Source organism: Mesoplodon bidens, assembly GCF_964165515.1.
Source record: "Mesoplodon bidens genome assembly, chromosome: 7".
Taxonomy (NCBI): Eukaryota; Metazoa; Chordata; class Mammalia; order Artiodactyla; family Ziphiidae; genus Mesoplodon; species Mesoplodon bidens.
Window position 1 is genome coordinate 56639105 of NC_138164.1, and position 14999 is coordinate 56654103.

Here is a 14999-nt window from a genome sequence, read left to right on the forward strand (position 1 = left end):
ATAGAAACCATTATTCATTCTTTCCAGGTAGAGAAAAATGGATGGGTCTGCTCAACGAATGAAATTTCTCCATGTCTATTTTTAAGGTAAAGCAGCAGTTCCTCTCCACCAAAACAAACAAAAGACCAGCTTAGGTTAACATTATATTTTTCAAAACCAAAGTTTCCATATCACCTCCTGGGCTCAGTCAATATTCAGCCCAGGAGAAAGGGAAATCTCTCCCAGCAGCCTCAGAAGCAGCAGATTAAAGCTCCACAATCAACTTGATGTACCCTGCATCTGTGGAATACATGAATAGACAACAAAATCATCCCAAATTGAGGAGCCGTGTGGATGAAAGGTTCTTGGTGCTGCAGCCAGGAGTCAGTGCTGTGCCTCTGAGGTGGGAGAGCCAACTTCAGGACACTGGTCCACAAGAGACCTCCCAGCTCCACATAATAACAAACGGCAAAAATCTTCCAGAGATCTCCATCTCAACACCAGCACCCAGCTTCACTCAATGACCAGCAAGCTACAGTGCTGGACACCCTATGCCAAACAACTAGCAAGACAGGAACACAACGCCACCCATTAGCACAGAGGCTGCCTAAAATCATAAAAAGTCCACAGACACCCCAAAACACACCACCAGACGTGGACCTGCCCATCAGAATGACAAGATCCAGACTCATCCACCAGAACACAGGCACTAGTCCCCTCCACCAGGAAGCCTACACAACCCACTGAACCAACCTTAGCCACTGGGGACAGACACCAAAAAGAATGGGAACTATGAACCTGCAGCCTGCAAAACGGAGACCCCAAACACAGTAAGATAAGCAAAATGAGAAGACAGAAAAACACACAGCAGGAGAAGGAGCAAGATAAAAACCCACCAGACCTAACAAATGAAGAGGAAATAGGCAGTCTACCTGAAAAAGAATTCAGAATAGTGATAGTAAAGATGATCCAAAATCTTGGAAATAGAACAGACAAAATGCAAGAAACAGTTAACAAGGACCTAGAAGAACTAAAGATGAATCAAGCAATGATTAGAAACACAATAAATGAAATTAAAAATACTCTAGATGGGATCAATAGCAGAATAACTGAGGCAGAAGAACGGATAAGTGACATGGAAGATAAAATAGTGGAAATAACTACTGCAGAGCAGAAGAAAGAAAAAAGAATGAAAAGAACTGAGGACAGTCTCAGAGACCTCTGGGACAACATTAAACGCACCAACTTTCGAATTATAGGGGTTCCAGAAGAAGGAGAGAAAAAGAAAGGGACTGAGAAAATATTTGAAGAGATTATAGTTGAAAACTTCCCTAATATGGGAAAGGAAATAGTTAATCAAGTCTAGGAGGCACAGAGAGTCCCATACAGGATAAATCCAAGGAGAAATACGCCAAGACACATTTTAATCAAACTGTCAAAAATTAAATACAAAGAAAACATATTAAAAGCAGCAAGGGAAAAACAACAAATAACACACAAGGGAATCCCCATAAGGTTAAGAGCTGATCTTTCAGCAGAAACTCTGCAAGCCAGAAGGGACTGGCAGGACATATTTAAAGTGATGAAGGAGAAAAACCTGCAACCAAGATTACTCTACCCAGCAAGGATCTCATTCAGATTTGATGGAGAAATTAAAACGTTTACAGACAAGCAAAAGCTGAGAGAGTTCAGCATCACCAAACCAGCTTTACAACAAATGCTAAAGGAACTTCTCTAGGCAAGAAACACAACAGAAGGAAAAGACCTACAATAACGAACCCAAAACAATTAAGAAAATGGGAATAGGAACATACATATCGATAATTACCTTAAATGTAAATGGACTAAATGCTCCCACCAAAAGACACAGAGTGGCTGAATGGATACAAAAACAAGACCCATATATATGCTGTCTACAAGAGACCCACTTCAGACCTAGAGACACATACAGACTGAAAGTGAGGGGATGGAAAAAGATATTCTATGCAAATGGAAACCAAAAGAAAGCTGGAGTAGCAATTCTCATATAAGACAAAATAGACTTTAAAATAAAGACTAGTAGAAGAGACAAAGAAGGACACTACATAATGATCAAGGGATCGATCCAAGAAGAAGATATAACAATTGTAAATATGTATGCACCCAACATAGGAGAACCTCAATACATAAGGCAAATACTAACAGCCATAAAAGGGGAATACTAACAGCCATAAAAGGGGAAATCGACAGTAACACATGCATAGTAGGGGACTTTAACACCCCACTTTCACCAATGGACAGATCATCCACAATGAAAATAAATAAGGAAGCACAAGCTTTAAATGATACATTAAACAAGATGGACTTAACTGATATTTATAGGACATTCCATCCAAAAACAACAGAATACACATTTTTCTCAAGTGCTCATGGAACATTCTCCAGGATAGATCATATCTTGGGTCACAAACCAAGCCTTGGTAAATATAAGAAAACTGAAATTGTATCAAGTATCTTTTCTGACCACAACGCTACGAGACTAGTTATTAATTACAGGAAAAGATCTGTAAAAAATACAAACACATGGAGGCTAAACAATACACTACTTAACAACGAAGTGATCACTGAAGAAATCAAAGAGGAAATCAGAAAATACCTAGAAACAAATGACAATGGAGACACGATGACCCAAAACCTATGGGATGCAGCAAAAGCAGTTCTAAGAGGGAAGTTTATAGCAATACAATCCCACCTTAAGAAACAGGAAACATCTCAAATAAACATCCTAACCTTGAACCTAAAGCAATTAGAGAAAGAAGAACAAAAACACCCCAAAGTTAGCAGAAGGAAAGAAATCATAAAAATCTGATCAGAAATAAATGAAAAAGAAATGAAGGAAAGGATAGCAAAGATCGATAAAACTAAAATCTGGTTCATTGAGAAGATAAACAAAATTGATAAACCATTAGCCAGACTCATCAAGAAAAAAAGGGAGAAGACTCAAATCAATAGAATTAGAAATGAAAAAGGAGAAGTAACAACTGACACTGCAGAAATACAAAAGATCATGAGAGGTTACTACAAGCAACTCTATGCCAATAAAATGGACAACCTGGAAGTAATGGACAAATTCTTAGAAATGCACAACCTGCCAAGACAGAATCAGGAAGAAATAGAAAATATGAACAGACCAATCACAAGCACTGAAATTGAAACTGTGATTAAAAATCTTCCAACAAACAAAAGCCCAGGACCAGATGGCTTCACAGGCGAATTCTATCAAACATTTAGAGAAGAGCTAACACCTATCCTTCTCAAACTCTTCCAAAATATAGCAGAGGGAGGAACCCTCCCAAACTCATTCTACGAGGCCACCATCACCTTGATACCAAAACCAGACAAGGATGTCACAAAGAAAGAAAACTACAGGCCAATATCACTGATGAACATAGATGCAAAAATCCTCAACAAAATACTAGCAAACAGAATCCAACAGCACATTAAAAGGATCATACACCATGATCAACTGGGGTTTATTCCAGGAATGCAAGGATTCTTCAATATACGCAAATCAATCAACGTGATACACCATATTAACAAATTGAAGGAGAAAAACCATATGATCATCTCAATAGATGCAGAGAAAGCTTTTGACAAAATTCAATACCCATTTATGATAAAAACCCTGCAGAAAGTAGGCATAGAGGGAACTTTCCTCAACATAATAAAGGCCATATATGACAAACCCACAGCCAGCATCGTCCTCAATGGTGAAAAACTGAAAGCATTTCCACTAAGGTCAGGAACAAGACAAGGTTGCCCACTCTCACCACTCTTATTCAACATAGTTTTGGAAGTTTTAGCCACAGCAATCAGAGAAGAAAAGGAAATAAAAGGAATCCAAATCGGAAAAGAAGAAGTAAAGCTGTCACTGTTTGCAGATGACATGATACTATACATAGAGAATCCTAAAGATGCTACCAGAAAACTACTAGAGCTAATCAATGAATTTGGTAAAGTAGCAGGATACAAAATTAATGCACAGAAATCTCTAGCATTCCTGTACACTAATGATGAAAAATCTGAAAATGAAATCAAGAAAACACTCCCATTTACCATTGCAACAAAAAGAATAAAATATCTAGGAATAAATCTACCTAAGGAGACAAAAGACCTGTATGCAGAAAATTATAAGACACTGATGAAAGAAATTAAAGATGATACAAATAGATGGAGAGATATACCATGTTCTTGGATTGGAAGAATCAACATTGTGAAAATGACTCTACTACCCAAAGCAATCTACAGATTCAATGCAATCCCTATCAAACTACCACTGGCATTTTTCACAGAACTAGAACAAAAAATTTCACAATTTGTATGGAAACACAAAAGACCCCGAATAGCCAAAGCAATCTTGAGAATGAAAAATGGAGCTGGAGGATTCAGGCTCCCTGACTTCAGACTATACTACAAAGCTACAGTAATCAAGACAGTGTGGTACTGGCACAAAAACAGAAAGATAGATCAATGGAACAGGATAGAAAGCCCAGAGATAAACCCACGCACATATGGTCACCTTATCTTTGACAAAGGAGGCAGGAATGTACAGTGGAGAAAGGACAACCTCTTCAATAAGTGGTGCTGGGAAAACTGGACAGGGACATGTAAAAGTATGAGATTAGATCACTCCCTAACACCATACACAAAAATAAGCTCAAAATGGATTAAAGACCTAAATGTAAGGCCAGAAACTATCAAACTCTTAGAGGAAAATATAGGCAGAACACTCTGACATAAATCACAGCAAGATCCTTTTGGACCCACCTCCTAGAGAAATGGAAATAAAGACAAAAATAAACACATGGGACCTAATGAAACTTAAAAGCTTTTGCACAGCAAAGGAAACCATAAACAAGACCAAAAGACAGCCCTCAGAATGGGAGAAAATATTTGCAAATGAAGCAACTGACAAAGGATTAATCTCCAAAATTTATAAGCAGCTCATGCAGCTCAATAACAAAAAAACAAACAACTCAATCCAAAAATGGGCAGAAGACCTAAATAGACATTTCTCCAAAGAAGATATACAGACTGCCAACAAACACATGAAAGAATGCTCAACATTTTTAATCATTAGAGAAATGCAAATCAAAACTACAATGAGATATCATCTCACACCAGTCAGAATGGCCATCATCAAAAAATCTAGAAACAATAAATGCTGGAGAGGGTGTGGAAAAAAGGGAACACTCTTGCACTGCTGGTGGGAATGTGAATTGGTACAGCCACTATGGAGCACAGTATGGAGGTTCCTTAAAAAACTACAAATAGAACTACCATATGACCCAGCAATCCCACTACTGGGCATATACCCTGAGAAAACCATAATTCAAAAAGAGTCATGTACCAAAATGTTCATTGCAGCCCTATTTACAATAGCCCGGAGATGAAAACAACCTAAGTGTCCATCATCGGATGAATGGATAAAGAAGATGTGGCACATATATACAGTGGAATATTAGCCATAAAAAGAAACAAAATTGAGCTATTTGTAATGAGGTGGATAGACCTAGAGTCTGTCATACAGAGTGAAGTCAGTCAGAAAGAGAAAGACAAATACTGTATGCTAACACATATATATGGAATTTAAGAAGAAAAAAAATGTCATGAAAAGCCTAGGGGTAAGACAGGAATAAAGACACAGACCTACTAGAGAATGGACTTGAGGATATGGGGAGGGGGAAGGGTAAGCTGTGACAAAGAGAAAGAGAGGCATGGACATATATACACTACCAAACGTAGGTTAGGTGGATGGTGGGAAGCAGCCGCATAGCACAGGGAGATCAGCTGGGTGCTTTGTGACCGCCTGGAGGGGTGGGATAGGGAGGGTGGGAGGGAGATGCAAGAGGGAGGGGATATGGGAACATATGTATATGTATAACTGATTCACTTTGTTATGAAGCAGAAAGTAACACACCATTGTAAAGCAATTATACTCCAATAAAGATGTAAAAAAAAAAAAAAATTCAGCCCAGTCTTCCACACACGTCATTGGAAGATCTTACTGCAATGAACCTAGAAAGGAACTAGGACATAAAGTAGATATTCAATGAGTATTTATTGAATGGTTATAGTAGAATCTTATTTATGTGATATGTATCTTTCCTAGAATGTAAATAAGAAAATTGTTCTTTGCTTATTTTGAGGACAGACCAGGGAGGTTATTAGTAGTCCTGCCAAGCCTAAAACAGTAGCAGACAACAACCTGCCATTAATATATACACTTAATAAGCATAAATAAGACCAAACAAAGGTGATAGGTGAAACACCTTCTCAGCACTACTAGGAATTATGAAGGACCTCAAAAGCCAGGATCACTTCCCAAAGTCCAGGGGTAACATTTCTCCATCGGCAAAAGGTGATGTTGTGTGAGATCCCAAATCTTGGCACATGAAGACATTGGACACACAGGTCCTGGCAAGGAGACCACGATATGATGCTAGGAGGGTAACCGGCCAAATGAGCTGACGGAAAGGACACAGCATCCTGCCATGGTCTGAAATTTCCGTATCATCTTAGGCAACCCAACCCTAGTACAAGAACAGTGATCTCAACAATCTGACCCTACAGCCATGATTTCACGTTCTGAACTGTCCTCAACTCATAAAACCAAACCACACGAGTCAGAGATTTTAACTTGGAAAACATGACTCCCTAGGCAAAAGGCCATCAGTACCTCAGAAAGGTGGGCTACAAACTGTCCGTCTGCTAACCTGAGGGAGAGTATCCAGAAGCCAAAGAATTCAGCAAAATGAGCTTAGTACTGGACGGAGGAGCCCATCTCTTCCTGGGCCAGCCAGACTTGAAGCTGGCTTACAGGGCAAAGGCAGCAGCAGTGCCATGCCAGAACTGCAAGCTGCTTGGTCATGAGGAGTTAGCCAGCTAAGTATGTCCAGTGTTGGGGCTCGGGGTGGGTGGACATAGACGCACTGAGTGCCTCCTCTGTGCTAGACACTGTTGGGTACTTTACATACATCCTCTCAATAAACCCTCCCAGGGAACTGGCAGTCAACATTACTATCCCTATTTTACAGATGAAGAAACGGGCCCGGAGACTGGCCTGTCTTGGCCAAGGGCACACGCCAATCAACAGCAGAGTTAGTTTTAAAACCAAAGTCTGTTTGGCTTCAAAACTCATTTCTGTTTAATGTATCACATTGTTTCCCAAACAGAGAAAGAAGTCCAAGAATTTCAAGGGAAATAAAAAATACATGCTGAAAAAAGCCAGTCAACAAATATTCACTGAGCCCAGGAAAGACCTGCTCAAACTGTTAAGATTTTGTTGAACACATACTATCTACTAGGGCCTGGTGCTAAGGCTATGCAGGCCATAAAAGGCCCTAAAATGTTCTTCCCTGGGTGAGGAAGATGGGATTTCTGGGTCTTGAGTATCTTAAGATCTAATCCTTCCTAATGCCGCCTGCTCCGTTATCAACATCCTTCTCCCTCTTCCCCACCTTCCCCTTTGCCTCCACCACCTCATTCTGTGTCTTTCTCTCCATCCTTTCATCTAGCTGCTTTGTTCCAGAAATGATTTGAGGTAGTTTGCAAAATAGACAACTCGGGCTTCCCTCGTGGCACAGTGGTTGAGAGTCCGCCTGCCGATGCAGGGCACGCGGGTTCGTGCCCCGGTCCGGGAAGATCCCACATGCCGCGGAGCGGCTAGGACCGTGAGCCATGGCCGCTGAGCCTGCGCGTCCGGAGCCTGTGCTCCGCAACGGGAGAGGCCACAACAGTGAGAGGCCCGCGTACCGCCAAAAAAAAAAAAAAAGGCTACACAAGTTAAAAAATAAACCGTAAAAATTAAAGCGGTTAAGGAAAGAAGTTGAAGCCAGAGTGACTGTCGGCATAAAACTCATACCCTAAAGTTCTATTCACAGCTAGAGATGGAGTACAATGTGTATGTGAGCTTCCCAGCCACCAGCACAAAGGGAAAAAGGGACGATTCTAGAACTCAAGGTCCATGGGATAATAACAATTGCTTTGGAGTGCTAAGAACTCAGAAAATCTTCTTCCATGAGACTTCCATCATTTGTTCAGCTACCAGATGCCAAGGCCTAGGGATAGGAGAGTTAAAAGTACAGCCCCTGTTGAGCTCCTGAGTCTCTTAAAAAGGTATTTAATGCAGTTGTCTACTGACCAGCATTCAAGATACTGCCTTGGTGGAATGTAAAAAAGCCTCAGAAGGCATCTCTCTTGAAAGCTAAGAATCTACTCTACTTTCATTATTTCCAGAATCCCTCTAGCTGTTTGTTTGTTTGTTTGTTTTTTTGCGGTACGCAGGCCTCTCACTGTTGTGGCCTCTCCCGTTGCGGAGCACAGGCTCCAGACGTGCAGTCTCAGCGGCCATGACTCACGGGCCCAGCCACTCCGCGGCATGTGGGATGTTCCCGGACCGGGGCACGAACCCGTGTCCCCTGCATCGGCAGGCGGACTCTCAACCACTGCGCCACCAGGGCAGCCCCCTCTGGCTGTTTTAACTGCCAGGTTGTAATTGGTCATACCAATGTTCCAGTTAATGAGGATAATATTCTAATTGGTTGCATTAACATTCCAATGGCCATTCCAATTGGTCATGCCAGGGTTCTGATTGGTCACACTAACATTCCAAGTGGACATTTCAATTAGACACACCAAAGTTTTAATGAGAAGCCTGGGGCTGCTTAATTTCACATAGTCCACTGATAACAAAACTTCTCCTTACTGCCTCCTAGATTCTATTAGCATGCGCTTCCCCCTTTCATTATGATCACCCCTGGTCCTTGTCATCAATAAGTACTGTCCTACTCCCTGAACTCAAAATCAGCCTTTGACAGCCTTATCCCAGCCCAGCTCCACTTCCCCATCTCCCGGCCCGGCATGGCCTCCAGCCACTGTTATGTACTGTGACCTCTATCCTAGTTGTCTTAATAGGATATAAATACCCTACATTCTAAACTGCTCTTTCTACTTCCAGCAGAAACCGAACCCTGACGTTTGCATGACATGACATGTCCTTCCCAGTCCTCTCAAGTAGAGACCGTTCTGCTCCAGCAACCCAAGTTACAGAACACCTTTCTCCCTATTACACACTGCTTCTTCCAGATCTCCTACCTCTGCCCTCCTCCTCCTCTAAGGCAGCACCATTCAGTTAAGTCACATTCTCCCCAAATATCCAGACCCCAAGATAGCCTCCCATTTCCATTGATATCCTTGTTAATCAATCTTTCACTCAGTGTCCACCCTGGTTTCACATTTCTTGACCTTGACACCGACAGGCTTTGCTTCCACCTCATTTCAGCTTCTCAGTAGTATGGCCACAGCCTGACCCTCGTCTTGATCCAGAACATGTGTCCTTCACTTCTAAAATCTTCAACTCTGAAATTCTCTCCTCTGGCCACAATCCTCTGACTTTTCAACTGGCCCATTTAGTCACTCAAATCATCTTTAATTTCTTCTTCTGTGGCTACTAGTTACTTAATAACTCCCTATTTTCCTAGTTTATCAACTTCCTTTAAGCAATATTTGCCTCCTTATCCACCCTATACCTTAAGGCCTGTCATTTCAGTTGTATCATTTCTGCACCAGAAAAGTCTTCCTCTGACGCATCCTTGCCCCTAGATCTGAAGTGTATTTGCTACACCAGCGCCCACTCCATGCCAAACCTCAAAGACTTTTGTCTATGTTTCCACTCCCCATGGCCTGAGAATTGCTGGTAAAAGTCACTTAATGATGCCAATTGGTTTCCACACAAATTTACGCTATCTAATTACAGCTGATCTTCCAACACTGCCTGGCAAAACTTGTATTCATCTCTGGCTGGTTCCTTTCAGAGATTGTTCCAGACCTTTCCATTCTCCTCGAGCCCTAAACCCCACCCTATCCCCTTCTTCTCCTTAAATAACCTCTCCTCATATTTACTGAAAAGACTTTTAAAGATCATCTGATCAGTCACTGAACTTACATCCTTCCTATTTCAAAGTTTCCCAGAATCATCTCTCATTCCTCTCTCTTGAATCCATGTCTTCGAGAAGGCAAGCCTGCACCTCCTTTTCCGAGGTTAGTCTGACATAACTGCACACAGCCGACTTCTCTGTCAGGTTCTTCTATCTTTAAAAACTGTTCCCAGCCCAATAAGTTTCCAGGTTGCACATTAAAAGCATATGTTAAAGGACACAATGATTCCAGAGTTTGCTCCTGAATTGCTCCACCTGACCCACCTTCCTGTTGCTGACCAGTCCTCCATGCCATCCTCACGCAGCTTGAATGAAGATTCAGGTAACTCCCTGGTTAACCAGTAGCTTTTGGCTTTGTTCTGAGTCCTCCTGGTCCTGTTTCTCCCTCTAGCCGGTAGTGCGGAATGACGCCTGCTCACAGGGACCTGGGCCCTCCCTCACCTCTGTCCTGCCTTTGAGGAAGTTCTCACCAAGTCTACACTACTCTAGGGTAGGCCCATTAATCATCTGCTCTGACAGGCATTTAATCTCTCCCTCACCATCAGCTTCCATCCCTCAGGCTATAAACATGATCAAATTTCTGACATTCGAAAGAACCTTCCCTCTTGACCTTCCTTCCCCTCCAGGGACCACCATCAGCTCCTTAGTGCTCAGGCTAGGCAAACGCACTCTGCGTGTGGGGAACGCTAGCTTTTTCTCCTCCCTCCCCTCTCCCCCTCACAGCCAAGCTCTGAAAAGAATAATCCACTCTTTGCTGCCTCTTCTTCCTCATCTTCCTGTCGCTTCTCAGGAAAACGTCTGCATGCCTGCAACCCAGCTTCTGCCTTCAGCAGAACACAGAAAGAGCCCTGGCTCTGGGACCAGCGTTCCAACTTTCCGAGGCAACTTTCACCTCTCAGCTCTCAACCCACTGACTCACCCTGCATCCCCTCATTAGTGTGAGCCACCCTCCCTTTCCATTTTCCTGACCTTTCTTTCTTTTTAAAAATATTTATTTTGGCTGCACAGGGTCTTAGTTGCAGCATGTGGGATCTAGTTCCCTGACCAGGGATCGAACCCAGCCCCCCTGCATTGGGAGCACGGAGTCTTAACCACTGGACCACCTGGGAAGTCCCATTTTCCTGACCTTTCTTTTTTCTCCTTTGTCTTCTCTGCTGGCATCTTTTATTCTGTCTACCCCTTAAGAGTAACATTCTTGGATCCTTAGCTCCCATCCCCAAGACTACAGTGATCTCTGATCCAGCCTGTTTGTCCAGAGCACGAAGGCAACGCTTGGCACCTACTGAGACCTGCAGGGTGGGATCCTGCTGGGATCTCTTGGAATCATAGAGCTACTGTAATGGGGTGGGGGGGAATGGGGAGACAGGGGGCTGGAGATAAGGGGCAGAGGTTTCATAAGCAGCAGTAGTGTCTGCTCTCCTCATTGGTTCAAGGCTGCCTGTGTAAATGAGAGAGGGCAAGGGCTGAGGAGGGGTGGTATGGGAGGACGGTGGTTTGTGTTTCTTACTAGGCAGGACCATGAAACTGGGTAATGAAGAAAACCAATGAACAAAATTATCACTCACCCCCTCACTTCACCACTACCAGTAATCTCTTCCAGAAGGACAAATACATCTCCTTTCTGGGAGATGAAAAAAAAGCCTCCATCTCAGAGCAAACCATCATTTCCTTTTCCCAAAGCTCAGTGTCTGACTGGAGCTGATAAAGAGAATTTGCCTTTCAACTTTGCTCTCCTTAAAGGGCCACATCTTGAAGCGATTACTTCCAACTTTAAGTGTGGAACCTGACCCAGGGAGTTTCTGACCAATGACAGGGGACTGGAGCCAGACCGGCAACCTGAAACCAGAATGAAAGAATGGGCCATGGAACGACTTGAAAGGAAAAATATGTCCCTCTGCCCTTTGAAGTAAGAGGCCCAGGCCTTGCCGGGAAGCCTCTTTCAGGGAGAGGGGTGCGTAGTCAAGCTGGGTTTGAGTCCAGACTCAGTCCCCACTAACCAAATCGCCTCTCTGAACCTCAGTCCCCTACCTGTAAAAAGGGGTAAAGCACCTGCCTCACACTGCGGTCTGGAGATCCAACATCAAAGGAGATAAACTTGAGGAAAGCAGTTATCTCTGCCTCACAAATCTCCCAGGGGGAGTTTTAGGGAATAACTGGCAAATCCCCTTTTTCTTCACTCAAGTGTCCTGTTTCCTCGGACAGATTTGTGCTCCCACAGGGTCAGGTGCATAGCTCTGTTTAATATCCTTCCTGAGGTAGAAATACCTCCCTAAAGGTGCTCTCGGGGAATTTATGAGCTAGGTGCTGACGACGCTTTGCTGAGTTCACACACCTGGGCACACTGTTCCCTCACTCGTCTCAAGGGCAGGAACAGGGCCTAGTGTCCTGGGTCCCATAACCCCCTGGCCATTGTGTGACAGTCCAGTTTTAACAAAACTGCAACAACTGTACTACAGCTCTAGGAGGTGGGCAGCGCAGAGTCCACAATGTCATCTCTGTTCTCTATAAATAAGGGCACAGGTTCACTGACTTCCCCAGATCAACCACAAGTGGTGAATCTGCAGAAAGTCATGTCCATGGACTCCAAATGCCCTAAATTTGTCACTCTCCACACCTCACCTAAAAGGCAGCCAACATAATGAGGTTGCCTGACACCTGGGGCTCCGGGTCAGGTTGGAGGACTGAGATAGAGCCTGGTGTCCTTCCAGGCTTCCCCAAAGCTGGGCTGTGTCCTCACAAGGAGCTTTGCATCCTTTCTTCCTCCCGCCTTGGGTTCCCTATCCTGTCTTCTTTTTGGCACTAAACATGGCTGCTGCGCTTGGCATTGATTACACCTGTCAATGGCCAACCTCTGGAAAATGTTCCATTTGGCTGCCGGCTCTGTATAAGACCTCTTCTCCACTGAACAGCATCGCTTCCTCCCTGAAATCATCACCCACTGGAGAAGGGTCAGTGATCACAGGCAGAGGAGCTTGTGGGGCAGGAACCGACAGGACCCCAGAGAACCCATGGAGGCCACTTTAGAAAAAGTCACCAGGGACTTCAAATACATCACAGAGCATAAGGAACTCTCTCTCTGTGATAGATTTTGTTGCCAACATGGTCTAGGCCAATCACAATGGGGAGGGCGCTGGTCCACACCTGTATTCCTGGGGTGTTATTCTGGGCTCTGGGCTCGGATTGTTCAGTGTACAGCCCTCAAAGATGCAGCTGGGCAATGCCTTGACCTGCTTAAAATGGAGGTGAAGGGCTTCCCTGGTGGCGCAGTGGTTGAGAGTCCGCCTGCCGATGCAGGGGACACAGGTTCGTGCCCCGGTCCAGGAGGATCCCACATGCCGTGGAGCAGCTGGCCCCGTGAGCCATGGCCGCTGAGCCTGCGCGTCCGGAGCCTGTGCTCCGCAACGGCAGAGGCCGCAACAGTGAGAGGCCCGCGTACCGCAAAAAAAAAAAAAAAAAAGGAGGTGAAAATGGACTCAGGCTGTGGGCCTTTGAAGACCCACTTGTACATTTCCTGGGAGATGTCTCTTCCTAATGGGGAAGCCTCCCCGGGGAATCTAGACACGCTCAGTGAGTCAGAGACCATATCAGAGTAGGTGTTTCCACAGGCAGCTCCAAGAGACGCTTGTAGCTGCCCCATTCCCACCCTGTTTCCTGCAACAGGCTGCAGACAAGAAATATTTTGCCCTCAAATGTGTCTATAATCTATGCGTGGCTCGTGTGACCCTGCCTCTGTGCTGGTTCTGTTTGGTCCTGGTTTGCCTGTCTAACCCCATGGATATTCATGCTCTCCCTTTCTGGAGACCAGATGGGTTAATGTGCAGAAGAAAACAGATGAGAGCTAAGAGATCAGCACTTAGCAGGGGACCAGGCCAAGCCAGACTGAGGGGTCCATGGCTCGTGAGTCGGGTGGGGAACACTGGTCAGGAGAACAGCTGTGGGGAGAGACAGCACAGTGGGGTTTGGAACCCATGGACACACAGGGTTTGGACGATGCTGGTTGGGTCTGGGTTTCCTTAAGTCCCCCCAGAGGTCTTCTAGCCAGCCAAGGGGGCGTAGTCTGGAATAGAGGTTGCAGACTGGAGATCTGTGGGCCAGGCTTGGCCTAAAGGTACAATAAATATTGTGTGGTTCACACAATACTTCTTTTTCATTTAAATTAGTTGCCAATGTTTTTAAAATAGTAAGACTGATCTTTAAATTTTTACATCTGGATTTCCAGCTTCTTGTGAGAAGCAGTAATGGGCCTCCATGGGTGGTCAGCTAGAATTGAGTAGTGGCTGGCTCCTTTAGAAAGGATGTATTCAGTGTGTAAGGGCTAGCAGGAGCTGCCTCCCCAGGGGAAGCAGTGTCAATAGGCAGTCAGAAGGCCCCACGCTGTGACAGTGAAAGGGTCTCCTTCAGAGCTCCTCTAACAGGAGGCCAGGCTTGGCTCAGGGCTGGCAGAAAGAGGCAATTGTGAACTTCCCTGGTGGCACAGTGGTTGGGAGTCCTCCTGCCAGGGCAGGGGACACGGGTTCGAGCCCTGGTCCGTGAAGATCCCACATGCCGCGGAGCAGCTAAGCCCATGCACCACAACTGCTGAGCCTGCGCTCTAGAGCCCACGAGCCACAACTACTAGAGCCCGTGCTCTGCAGCAAGAGAACCCTCCGCAATGAGAAGCCCGCTCACTGCAAACAAAGAGTAGTCCCCGTTCACCGCAACTAGAGAAAGCCCGCGCACAGCAATGAAGACCCATCGGAGCCAAAAATAAAATTAATTAATTAATTTAAAAAAAAAAAAAGAAAGAGGCAATTGTTTGCCTCCATTCTCTGCCTTAAGGACCTGAGTCATGCTTGCTCCTACCATGAGCCCTGGGGCCCAGGATATCACAGTCTAACCAGGCAAGTCTCTGCCTATCCCCAGCTCAGAGGACACTTATGTATGTACTCCACGCTATAGATGGCATCACATCAGCATTGTGATGCAAGAATTAAGCGTCTTTTCAAACAGTATCAAGCAGATTTCAGGAAAGCATCAGCATGTGCAGAACATTCAATGTGGCAT

At 44.5% G+C, this 14999-nt stretch overlaps 1 protein-coding gene across 7 annotated transcripts in view; it reads right to left on the minus strand.

The window, feature by feature from the left end:
• Nucleotides 1-14999, minus strand: part of LOC308620440 (synaptotagmin-9) — a 389294-nt gene that overhangs the window by 48782 nt on the left and 325513 nt on the right. The window lies entirely within an intron of this gene.